Raw genomic sequence first — 7,492 nt, forward strand, 5'->3', positions numbered from 1 at the left:
GGCTTCACCACCCATTTATCCCTCCGCCTTTCAACCAGCCCCACATGTGATTATCGGCCAGGCTGGCACAATTAACTAACTCAGGGGGCCAACCCCAATCCCAGCCAAATGGACCCTTTTCCCAGAAGAATGCACTACAGAGGACAGCCAAGGGAGAGGGTGGGTCTGCTCAGACCACCCTGGAGCAAACTAAGAGTGAAGGAGAAAGAGAGAGAGAGATCTGCATATCTTGGCCCACCAAGTCCCAAGGATGACATTCCTGCTCGGAGCACCCAATTACATAGAGGGCCATAGGGCAGGCCCCACCATAAGACACAGCACCCCCCTCGCTGACCCGCAGTGCTGTAGAGGACAACACTGGAGACACCATGAGGGAATTGGGCCCAGTCTGACCCACACACACACACACCAGAGTGAAAAACGAAGGGCGTGCAACAGAGCAGCAGGGAGAGCAGAGCAATGAAGTCCCCAGTGAACCCCAAAGTAGATTCCGGGGCCAGTGCTTGGTACCTCATCAGAGTCGATCAGAAAACACTCCTAAGGGTCAACAGACAGACCTGGAACTATTTATAGGATTTTTTTTTTCATGTCTATCTATAGAAGATAGGCAAGATAAACAATCCTGAGGAGTGGGACTGAGGGTTTGGGAGGGGCAGGGCAGACATGGAAAATTGTTACTTTTTATGGGGGTTTTGAACAGCTGACCTTTTGGGTCACAGCCAAACCCCTCCCACCCCCAGGGAATCCGGAGGAGATCAGATAGGACCCCTACATCATTTACTGCACAGGCCTCTTCCTCTTGGGCCACTCCCTGCCCCTGGGCTCTCCATGGCTAATGACCCAGCTCAGGTCAGTATAACAGTTTGGGTCAGCTCCCTCAACTACCGGCCCCTCTTCAGTGAACCACTTGACAGCTCTTTTAGAAGCTTTCTCTCTCTCTCCCATCTCTTCTTTCCGCCTGCCACCCTCGATGGCTGGGCTGCAGAGATATGCAAACTCCTAGACAATTTCAAGGTTTGGCTCACCCAGCAGGGTCAGGAACTGACCGATCTCCTCTCAGTAGGCCATAGACCCTTCATTTGCAAAGCACACTGTGAGTCACTGAATTTGCACGGTATACTGTCCAATTCCTGCAAAGAGCATACCAATTACAGGGCAGCTGCAGCCCAGGGCTAGACAAAAGGTCAAGTTGTCTACAACGTGTTCAGGGAATGTCAATCAACCTGCACAGAAGCAGCAACCCCCCTAGAGCAAAGGTGACTTTAGGGCTTGGGGGTGGGGGGGACCTCTACACAAGGCCACAGAGAAGAACTCATTCCACCACACGTGCTCTCCTGGGGCCAGCTCAGGTGGAGAGAGAGAAAGACAAACGTAGCAAACATTAATCATTAAGGAATCTAGACGGCGGTAGGCCTGCCTTCACTGTCCTACTATAGCAGTTGCTCTGTAGGTTTGAAATTCTTCTAAATAAAAGAAAGTTGTGAAAAGAAAAGAAAAAAGAATGGCAGAGATACAAGTGGCCCACTTACTAATCATTTCCCCAGGGCAGTTACATAATCTGTCAACTTGAGGAAAGGGCGGAATCCGGCCTGTCAATCAGGTCACAGATTGATGACCTCATTTGGAGGCAAGACAGAGATCAATAGCTCACTGGAGGCAGGACACACTCACTCCCTGTAAGACATCCCTGTTGACAACCCACATGGAGTTATGCTGACGACACCAGAGCCTTGGAGCTGCAGGAGCCACATGGAGACCCACGCCAGCGCTAAGATGCTTCTACCACCACTGGATCCACAAGACTTTCTACCAAATGGCTTGTGATCTTCCTGCACTCGGCACCATTGCATATGTTGCATGAGTCTGAAGAGAAATTTACAGACGGGTACTGGACCTAAGGGCTAATTTTGGACTATGGACTTATCTGGACTGGGTTGGGATGTTTTCTTAATGTACAATTGCTCTTTTATATAAAGTTATTTCTTTTTCTTTAAAAAAAAATCATTTTAATGGGGTCTATATAACTCTTATCACAATCTATCCATCCATCCATTGTGTCAAGCACATTTGTATATTTGTTGCCATCATCATTCTCAAAACATTTTCTTTCTGCTTGAGTCCTTGGTATCATCAGCTCCTCATTTTGCCCTCCCTTCCCCGCCCTCCCTCCATCACGAACCCTTGATAATTTATAAATTATTATTATTATTTCATGTCTCACTGTCTGACGTCACCCTTCACCCACTTTTCTGTTGTCCATCCCCCAGGGAGTGGATTATATGTAGATCATTGTGATTGGTTCCCCTTTTCTCCCCCTTATACACACACATATGAGTGTCTGTGCATTTGTTTCTCTAGTCAAACCCAGTCTAACACAAATCCCTTCTCATCATTGGCTTCAGAGAAGCCAAAAGATTCCGCTCTCCCAGCCTTCCTGCAACTCGGAGTCCCCAGTGCAGAATAAGCACAAGCAGTTAGGTGGGATTTCTGGGATAACTCCTTAAGAGAGAGGCAGGTGACCAGCAAGTGTTCTTATTACCTTTTGCCTTCTGCCTGACGTGATGGCTGGAGCTCTGGCAGCCACCCTGGGCCATGAGGTGACTCTGAGGATAGAATCCGTCCATGAAGGAAGGCAGGCGGCGTACAGGTCCTGGCGGATTGTGAAGTCATTGCACCAACACTGGGCTGCCTACTGTTGTACTCCTTTAAGGGAAATAATAAATGTTTGTTTTGCTTAACCTTTTTTTTTTTAACAAAAAATTATTTATTTCTAGAAAATTGATCCATTACTGTTTTTAGATCATTTTATTGGGGTCTCTTACAACTCTTGTTACAATCCATATATCAATTGTATCTGACATAGTCGTACATATATTGCCATCGTTCTTTTCTAGCTATTTATTTTCCACTGAGCCCTTGGGGTCAGCTCCTCTCCCACCCCCAACCCCCTTACTTAGCTCTTGTTGTTCGCTGCTGTCAAATCAGACCTTACCGCATGTAGTCAACCCCATGCACATCGGAACCACGTGGTGCCCAGCCTTGCCTCGGCCCCATGGTCAGTTGCTGATTGGGCCCTGTGATCCACAGAGTTTCTGTTGGCTGATGTCAGGGAAGTAGATCTCTCGGCTGGCCCTTCTTCCTAATCATCTCACTCCAGAAGCTCAACTGAAATCTGCTCAACATCACCCCAACCTGGAGTCTCCTGGACAGGTGGGCAGCAGCTGCGCATGCAGTGTCCTGGCTGGGATGCAAAGCCAGGTTGCCCCCATGGAAGGAGAGGGTTCTAACACTGAACTACGAAAGCCCCTATGCCTGCACCCCAAATGCGCATCCCACCTGATTTAGAATTTTAACTATTTTCTATACCCTCACAAGTCTGGAATTCTCCACCTGCAGCATCCTCTCTTGGAAATGTTTGCCATCCCTTGTAAGATCCTACTCGCTGTTCAAATCCCAAGTCCAATGTCACTTTGCCCTGGAGGCATTCTCTGGAAGCCCTGTCCCTCTACAGCAGTGGTTCTCCACCTTCCGAATGCCTCAACCCTTTCATACACCCCCCAACCATAAAATTATTTTCATTGCTACTTCATCACTGTAATTTTGCTACTGTTATGAATCAGGGGACCCCTGTGAAAGGGTCATTTGACCCCCAAAGGGTCGCGACCCACAGGTTGAGAACCACTGCTCTACAGGCTCCCATAGCCCTTTGTGCTGCTGTTAAACCCAACAGCCAACGTGCTGCTGCTCTTGATCCATCTGCTACAACAGGCAAGGGAGTCCTAGTTGCAAGCCACAGAGCCCACTTCTGGCTAGCATAAGCAAAGAAGGGCGTTAGCCGACTTGAAGCCTCCCCAGAGGACTAGAGAAGCCACCTTGGAGATCAGGTGGCCCAAATGATGCCCCAAATCAGATCACCAAGCAGGCCCATGAAGCGTGTCCTGACCTGTGTGACCAGCGAAGCTGGACACAGCTAGAACCAGTGTCACTGCTGCCCATGGTTCCCTGGAACCCCTCCCGTAACCACGTCGTTCCTCCCCAGGACAGACGCCCCTTCTTCCCTTCTCTCTAAGGAAGCTGAGGCTGTGGGGAAGGGAGTCTCCTTTCAGAGGACTGGCCACACATCTTCGCTCTGGCCACAGGGCAGGCTGGGAAAGCAAGGACTTGGGGGGAGGAGTGGACCTTGCCCCATCATGTGGAGGATTCCCAGGTGTAAGAAAGGGGTAGTTCCCATGCTGAGAGACTGAAAGTAAAGACAGGGGTGCCACGTGCCAGCTTTCAAAATCATTCAAGTAAATACTCCTCCAGGCAAAGCCAGGGCAAGGAAGAGGGAGGTGAGATGAGAGTGCCGTCCTCCCTGAGCCTCTGAGTCCCCATTTCCCAGAAGCAGCTAGTTAATTAACAGGTTTTTAAAAACCTTGGCAGATGTGTTTTGTAAGATGTACGAATGGCTGCTGAACACCAGTGAGTCCATGCTGACCCATGGTGACCTTATGCACAACGAAATGGAAACATTACCTGATGCTGCGCAATTCCCTTTTTGTTTTTCTTTTACTTTTAATTGTGAATTAAGTGAAGGTTTACAGAGTAGAGATCCATTGTACATCCAACAGCTCGTACACATTTTGTTCCATCTCATCCAGGGGAACTCTGGATGTACCATCACTTATCCCACTTCCTCCGGGTGTCTCTAATCTGAAATGGTTGGTTCTTTTAACATGGGGGGCGGGGGAGCGGGGAGATCTGTTTCAGATCAGAAGGGTGACTAAAGTCTTGGGGTCCCACCAGTCTCTGTGCAATCAGTCTGGTCTCCTGTGTAATTTGGGCTTTGTTTCCTGCATACATTCTAAAGGTTGCCAGCACGTTGAGACCAGCATGCTGAGGCTGTTGTTCCAATCCATTTCACGGACAATGCTCTCTGGCGATCATAGGGTTTCATGGGCTAATTGTCACAAGGAGACCTTCACTCAGCCTTTTCTTCGTAGTTTGTCTTGGTCTGGAAGTGCCACTAACCCTGTCCACCAGAAGTGACTCTGCTGGTGTTTGAAATACTAGTAGCACAGCTTCCAGCATCATAGCAACACACAAGCCACCACAGTATGATGTCATAATTGACAGTCCTTGTAACCAGCTATAAATAAGGTGGTCTATCGGTATAAGAGCCCTGGTGGTGAGTGGTTGCACCTGGGGCTGCAATCTCAAGGGTCAGCAGTTTGAAACCACCAGCTGCTCCTCAGGAGAAAGATGGAGCTTCCACTCCCATGAACAGTGACAGTCTCAGAAACTCACAGGAGAGTTCTACCCTTCCTATAGGGTCTCTGTGAGTCGGCATCGACTCGATGGCAGCGAAAGATATGCATCTAAGTCAGAAAGTATTGTACAAAATCATGAAACCGTTATTGAATAAAAATATCAACATATAAAGTGATTGTTTTTCAAGTCAGCCTTCATCTTGATCTAGACACTTTTAAAGGATGTATATCCTTATCTCTAGCCCTTCACCAAGGGAGCCCTGGTAGTGTGGTGGCTTATGCCTTGGGCTTCTCATCCCAAGGTCAGCAGTTCAAAACCACCAGCCACTCCACAGGAGAAAGATGAGGCTTTACGCTCCCATACAAATTTGTAGCCTTGGAAACCCAAAGGAGAATTTCTATTTCGTCCTATAGAGAGTGAATTTAGCTTTGGGGTTAACCTTTCTAGAGTTGCAATCTATAGTGAAGTTGTAATCCACACCAACAGATAAACCAGAAAATCCAGCTCACTACCATGGAGTTGATGCTGATGCTGCGTGACTAAAAGGCAGGTAGAACTTGCCGAGACTGCGACACTTGATGGGCGTAAAACGTCTTGTATTTCTCCCAATCGCATTATGATCGAGAAAAGACTAAAATTGTCAAAGTTGCATTTTGCTTGGATTCACAATCAATACCCATGGAAGCATCAGTCAAGAAATTAAGCACTACATTGCATTGGTTAAATCTGCTGCATACGATCTCTTTAACGTGCTCGAAGAGTAAGGATGCCACTTGGAGGATTAAAGTGCCCCTGCCCCAAGCAATGGCATCTTCAACCTCCTTGCATTCAGAGTGGGCCAGTACATAACGAAGACTGCAGAAGAGCTCACGGTGTTGAAGTACGTATTGGGGAAAGAATATCGAAAACACCAGAGACCGCCCAGAAGAACAAACAACCTGTCCTGGAAGGACAGAGTGCTCCTGACTTTGGATGCTATCAGGAAAGACTGGAATCTGTAGAAGGACATGGTGGTCAGTAAAGGACTGGGTCCGGGATAAAAGAGAAAGACCGTCGACGAGATGGTTGGAGACAGTGGCTGCCAAGAGCGAGAGAGAGAAAAGAAACAGTGGCCGCAGCAATCATTGCGAGGATGATGCAGTGTTCCGTCCTTTGGCGCGTAGGATCGCTAGGAGTTAGACTTGCCTGGGCAGCACCACTCCCAACACCTCCTTCCCCTAGAGAACACTGCACCCTCCCAGCTACATCATGCCAAGGAGGCAGTTAGGCATCTTTGAGGGACTCCAATCGTGCTTCTTTTCAATGCCTCTGAACAAAAAGAAGCCTGAATGGGGCAAGATCAGGCCTGTAGGGTGATGGGGTGAGGTTTTCCAAGGAGAAGCTTACACGACAGCCCTTGCTGCCCTCAAAGGATGAATAGGTGCCGATTGGTATGATGGTTAAAAAAACAAAAACCCCTCAGTGCATCTTTCCTGGCCTTTTGCTCCACTAATGCAGTTTTCCGTTTTCTTAAAAGTTCTTTTTCATAACCTCCCGTGATCATCCTGAGCTCTTAGAGGAAATGTACCAAGATGACCCCTTGGAAATCCCCCCAAATACTCACCATAACTTTCTGAATTGACCTCTCGACCTTGAATTTAACTGGCCCAGCGGATCTCCTTGGAAGCCCCTGTTGGGAATAGACCTTGCTATCATTTTTTTTGAAGGCACGCTCAGGAGACCAAGACAAGCCTATTACTGGGAGACCTTATCTGCAGCCATGTGCTGATCACAGAGACGGATGTAAACACAGTTTGCTTGCAATTAGTGTATGCGTGCGCGAACTGGAGCTCTCCCAGCCATCCTTGTTTCACTCGCCCTCTTCTTTGTGGTCAGAAAACTTCCGTTCGGAGCACCGTGGTTTGCAGAGACCATGGATGACAGTGACAGCTCAAAATGCACGTGCAGAATCCCCACATAGATCAGCCTCCATTGTATTCCTTCTATCACTCACCAAGGGTGTACATGCTCTGAGCCTCAGGCCCAGTGCTTTGGAAAGCAGATTACCTCCACCCCTCCCCAGCCGGCCCAGGGAGGAGCAGTCTCTCTGAGGGGCTTTGCTTGGGTGTGTCCTTGATGGATACTACTGGGGGGTCCCACACTCATGAGTCATACCTTATCAGTCATGCCCCAACTGCCTTAATGAGAAGGCCCTGGACCAATCTTTTAGCTCTTCTATATAACATAATGTGTGTGTCCCAAT

Source organism: Echinops telfairi, unplaced genomic scaffold, assembly GCF_000313985.2.
Source record: "Echinops telfairi isolate 266 unplaced genomic scaffold, ASM31398v2 ScPeMD7_7469;HRSCAF=8507_0, whole genome shotgun sequence".
Lineage (NCBI taxonomy): Eukaryota > Metazoa > Chordata > Mammalia > Afrosoricida > Tenrecidae > Echinops > Echinops telfairi.